The following is a 6,000-nucleotide window of genomic DNA, read 5'->3' as shown; positions in this document are numbered from 1 at the left end:
TTTGAAAATGATCTAGTTCCATTCACTCATTTTACCAGAATTAGCAAAGTTATTATTATTATTATTATTATTATTATTATTTTAAATCTAGAAATGTAGAGACAAGTCTTTTGTATCCATTTTATCATTTCATTTTTCCCCAAAAGAACCACAAATGCTCAGCTATTCTTCCCAGTTTATTTTCTAAATTTCAAAGTCCATCAAATATTAAGTAAGCGTATACTATAAGAAATACACTTTACAAAGCATAGTGGAGAGGAATTATGTGTAGGAAGAGTGGTGAAGAAGTCATTGCCACTCTCTCCGCACTCTGAAATATGATAGAAGCTTTTTTTTCTTAAATATGCAGCAAAAGTATTCAGATTTTTTACATTAGGATTAGTAATATCTTGTTCATTGGAATAAGAAACAAATTATTTTGAGAGTTTATTGTTGATGTAATTTGAAGAGCTATAATTTTTATCTTTACTATCTCTATGGAGAAATAGATTTTATTGTTGTTTATATTTCTCTTAGATATTTGTAAATACATGAAAAACTTCATTAAATTAGCAAAATGTGTTTCTAATACCTCTGTGCCTCAAAATGTTATGTGGTGATTTGAATTTTTAAAAAAGGAATTATCAAAACTTCTCCTTTTTTTTTTTTCCTTTCCTAGTAGATAGATCCAACCTAAGCACAGTTAAAGAATAATGTTTTAGGCCAGTGAGAAATTTTAATTATGTCTTTGGCGTTCTGAGCAAACTTTTTTTAATTATCTGGACTCCACTCCCATTCTATCACATTATAGAATTCAATTTATATTGAGACTTACATCGTAAGACTTTGTGTTGTTTTCAAAAGAGTATTTATTTAATAAATACCTTTAAAATACATTCTACATCTACAAAGTGCTAATGATAAATACCCTATATCTCAGTTTTATCTAAAACAGGGGAACAGAGAATGATGGAACACTCATTTGTAAAAGCAAATATGTCTTTCCCCGTGAGAAGGCTACAAGTTTATTTACAGTCAATTTATAATATGTTGTCATAATCCTCTTTACACAGTTTTCTCCAAACAGGATTTAACACCGCTGGATGAAATTAATTTACTGACTTCTGTGGTGTAAGATTGATTCTGTTGATAGATAATCAGATATTTATTCAGCTTCCACTGCGGTTTAAAAGAAGTTGCCTCAGTAGATGCAGGTAAGATAAGATTGAAAGTATAAAAGGAACTAAAGATCTAATTTACTTTAAAAAAAAAAAGGATCTACTTTAGTGACTTAAATTTCTTTCAATATTTCTCTATATAAGAGTTTTATCAGGTTTGCAAATAGAGTAATCATATTATCATGTATACAATGGTACATTTGAGAGCAAAAAGAGTCTTCTTAATAAATAATATTTTAAAACAGACATAAATATGCACGTTCCTGGGAAAACTGGACATAAGTTCAACTTATCTATAAATGACTTAAGGAGAAGAGCCATTTACTTAACCATGATATCCTCAGGACCCAAACTGGCACATAATGGGCACTTAATACCACTTGAAATAAATGATGGGTGAATTTTTCAAAAAATAATCATTATTTCTTCTTTATAATAATTTATTCATTACAACCTCTATTTATTACACCTGTAACTCAAATTCTATTAACTGTAACATTTTAGGGAATAGTCCGTATATTAATTATTTTAGGTCAATTTATATTCTGTGAAATAATCTTGACTGCATTATATTAGTATTCACTTTCACCCTTTACTGAAATCAGTTTGTATATCAACAAAATATATGCACATTAGCCTCAAATTTCCAGATTTAATTGTCAACTTACTGACAGAATTGGAATAGTGCAAAGTTTGGTAACTTAACCTTAAAGTGCCAATGTCAATAATTGGGCTCAGTGCAGAGCCCAATATGGGGCTTGATCCCACAAACCACGAGGTCATGACCTGAGCTGAAATCAAGAGTCACATGTTTAACAGACTGAGCCACCCAGGCACCCCATTGTCTCCAATTTTAAAAGCCTTAGTATTATTGCTTGCTTTCAACTCTTAGAAATTAGGGTTTTTTTTTTCAATAAAAATATATAATAAGCCGGTTGAAAAGACCATACTGGAGATGTAGTCTTCACTGGGGAAGAAAAGCACTGCCATTTGTGATGAGCACTGGGCGTGATATGTAAGTGATGAATCACTGGATTCTACTCCTGAAAACGGTATTGCACTGTATGTTAACTAACATTTAAATAAAAAATTGAAAAAAATAAATAAAAGCACTGTCCGGTAACCAAATTTAGAATCAATATTTATAATTAATATAAAGAAATAACATCTTAATTATTCTTTTTTTAAAAAATGTCCCCCCAATTTTTTTAAGTTTATTTATTTACTTTGAGAGAGTGAGCACAGAGGAGAGGCATTGAGCGAGACAAAGGGAGAGAGAGAGAGAGAGAGAGAATGAGAATCCCACGTAGGCTGTATGCTGAGCACAGAGCCAATGCAGGACCCGATCTCACGAACCGTGAGATCATGACCTGAGCCAAAGTCAAGATTCAGTCAACCGAATGAACCACCCAGGCACCCCTAAAGGTTGGCGTGTTTGTGTGTGTGTTTTATGCTTTCATTCTCTTGATTAAAACTGGTTGAAAATAGCTCTGTGTTCACTGATTTCAAGTATATATAACTGAGCTATAATTTATTTTCATTATTCATAGAAAATATGATTTTGAGTCTTCAGCGAATATATCAGTATCTGATTAGTCATCAAAACATTTCACTAGCTAATAAGATTTGTGGTGGTGGTGGTCGGGGTGGATATAGAAGTGGTCGTGGTATCAGTTTTGGTTTTATGCTTAATTGTTTGCTGTTTTTGCCTTTTGCTTTTGTTTTGTTTTTATTCCTACACCTTTATAAATAACTCATCACTTTATATTTTATCCATTAAGAATAATTGATGACACAGGAAACATAATTGAAATCTCCTAAAGGAAATACTTTGGAAATAGTATAAAGTAGTATATCTTGACTTGTATAAGACCTCTTATGTGGACGATATTTAGCAAATACCTGCTAAAAATGGTTGAATTATAATGCATTCTACCATATTTGGAGAGACAATTGATTAAAATATGTTTAAAATTTTATGCTTAATCATAATTTTAAAAATATACCAGGGTCTGAAGGTTTTCATAAAGAAAAGATTGTTTTATTCTCATCTAGATTAGGTATGTATACATTTCTAGTATGATGACTGCTTGATTAGCTTGGCTTTCCCAGAGCAGAACCTGAGACAAAAATTTTTATTTCAGTTAGCAGGCCGGGGACTGAGGGGAAGGCAACCAGGAAGGAGGGAATACAAATGTAGGATTTGTTCTTGAGTTAGCAATTACCATAGGAGACCAGTTCTTATTTTTGTTGGCTCTTCTGAGGAATTGTATCAAAAACATCTCAAAAATTTTTGTGATGAAAACTAAAAGTAGAAACATCTATTCCTTAGATTCCTTTACAGTTAACTGTGAGTTGTTCCCTTGTGTTAAGGACACTGCATTTTCATTTTGCGCATTTAAGAGGGCCAAGGGAGTGCACTCCGCTTTAGGAACCACAATGTGATGTTAGAGAAGCTTTGTGAGGAAGAAATGATGGTGTGTAATTGAATCTCTATAAACAAAACAAATAAAATCTTGCACAGAAAAAAATGCACTTTATCTGGGGTTGTAATCAGGATTGAGGCTGAGAAGATGTGAGGCAGTTAACAGCAAAGATTTAACACAGTCTATCCTTTGAACTGTTCACATATGCATCTGCTGTCCATTGAATCCAAGCAATCACCACACACTCAAGGTGGCAACAAGCTACAATCTCCACGTAGCAATTCAATGCAGGGGGATAACAAGCTGAAGCTCTTGCTATGGCAACTGGCTCTGAAGACATTGTTGATATTATCTTCCTCTTCCTCATCAGTTCCCTTTAGAGTCAATAAACATTTTAGTGAGACCACAGGGATGGCCAAGACTTTCTCCCTGAGGTCAGGGACCCTGAGTTACCTCAGGGTAACTTGCTTTTGTTCGGCTTTGATTTCTTCAATTGCCTATTCACAATTTTTATCAGATGTGGAAGTCCAAAAATAACCTATTAATCTTCTCTTCTATTGTTTAGTAATCTATCTTAGTTTCTCATAGCTATGAGGAAAAATTAAATGTACCACTAGATCCTTCCTTTTTTAATCAATTTTTAACATTTATGTATTTTTGAGAGACAGAGACAGAGCACAAGCAGGTGAGAGGGAGAGAGAGTGAGACACAGAATCCAAAGCAGGCTCCAGGCTCCAAGCTGTCACCACAGAGCCTGATGCAGGGCTTGAACTCACGAACTGCGAGATCATGACCTGAGCTGAAGTCAAACGCTTAACCAACTGAGCCACCCAGGCACCCTCCTTCTTTTATTTTATTCATATTTACTAGTATGAGGAGACTGATGTGATCAGGTATAACTTACAACTTCAAGTTTAGTAAAATCTTAATCTCTCTGCTGGTGGAAGTTTCCCTCCAAGGAACTATGACCTCTAATCCATCACAGCCAGTGTTTATCAGGATAGGAAGTAAAATTTGTATAATTGAGTCAAAGGGAATGATTGATTTCCATTAATTCATTAAACCATAGCTTTGGGAAACCTAGCACCACATACTACTTTTTCAATATGTATACTGCATCAGCCATAGTGGATGGTTGGCAGCCAGTGCCTCAGTGGTGAGATGAACTTAAAATTACATATATATAATACATATATACTATATATATATATTGTGTTCTGGAGGATATCATCCCTCCTATGCAGGATGCTAGTATCTTCGGTAGTCTTTTAGGGGTCTTTAATCACTTCATGGGACCAGAACAGTTCAGTCTATGAAATATGGTGTGACCAATAAATTCCATGGTGTTTCACCTAAAGACAGCTAGATGTGAGACAATTTTGTGAGGAATTTCATGGCAATAAATAACAATTCTGCAAATCTTCTGTTGGCGGTACAGGCAGAGGCCCTGCATACAAAAAAGGAGAAAAGACAAATCCATTCAGTTAATTTTTAAAAAGGAATCCAAGGATAGCTGTATGTTGGGAATCTTATCTTTCTATGAAAATTAAATGGTCAAGTATATTTCCTGCTGATCTGCATGCTAGGAAAATGTTCCTTCCCTATTATTCTTTAGATCCACCCTGAATATGGCTAAAGTGTGGCAGCAATTTATCTTCAGCTTATTCTAACATGGGAACCTGATTCATCTGTCAACTGGATATGAGTTTTTTCATCATTCACCAGTTGTATGGTGAAAATCCATGAGGTTGGGCATCAGTGTAACAGAGTTGGGTGATGGGGTAGACTAGGCCACTCGTTCATAGTATTTACTTGTGCCTTCTTTACACATGAAGTTCTTATCTCAAAAGTATCATTTACATCATATTGGATCCTTATATCTGAGAATATTACTTTTTTTATGGTCAGCTCCTTTCATATACTCCTGAGGCTGGCCACTTGATCAGAAGTTCTATGTCTATTAGAGTTTGGTAACAAGTGAGGTTCTGCTTTGAAAATGTTGAATAGTTCCTGTTACATAAGACACAGCCTTTCTCTCAGCCTCCGCAGTCCACACTGTAAGTCTTCTATTGCAATCTGTGTTAGACTCTATATAACAACCTCATCTATAGTCGATATAGCTCTAACATCACTGGATTGGCTGGCTGACATAGCCCATGCAAGAGTGCAATTTTAACCATGACCTTGACCTATTAGAGCCCTCTAGTGCATTATGTACAACTCAAAACTTGCAACATTTTGATTCACCTAAATAGGTCCAAAGAGTTATTATTTTTTATATTACTAATTTATTCCCAGTCTGTGCCTCTGTTTTGTCTAGTCTCTATTTTATGGATTTTTTTTCTAATTCTATTTTTTTTTACCTGTAGATGTATCACAGGGCTCAATTCTTACTTCACTCTTACTTTCACTCTCAG

Source organism: Prionailurus bengalensis, chromosome B1 (genome assembly GCF_016509475.1).
Source record: "Prionailurus bengalensis isolate Pbe53 chromosome B1, Fcat_Pben_1.1_paternal_pri, whole genome shotgun sequence".
In the NCBI taxonomy this organism is placed as follows: domain Eukaryota; kingdom Metazoa; phylum Chordata; class Mammalia; order Carnivora; family Felidae; genus Prionailurus; species Prionailurus bengalensis.
Note: the sequence above shows the minus strand (reverse complement) of the source record.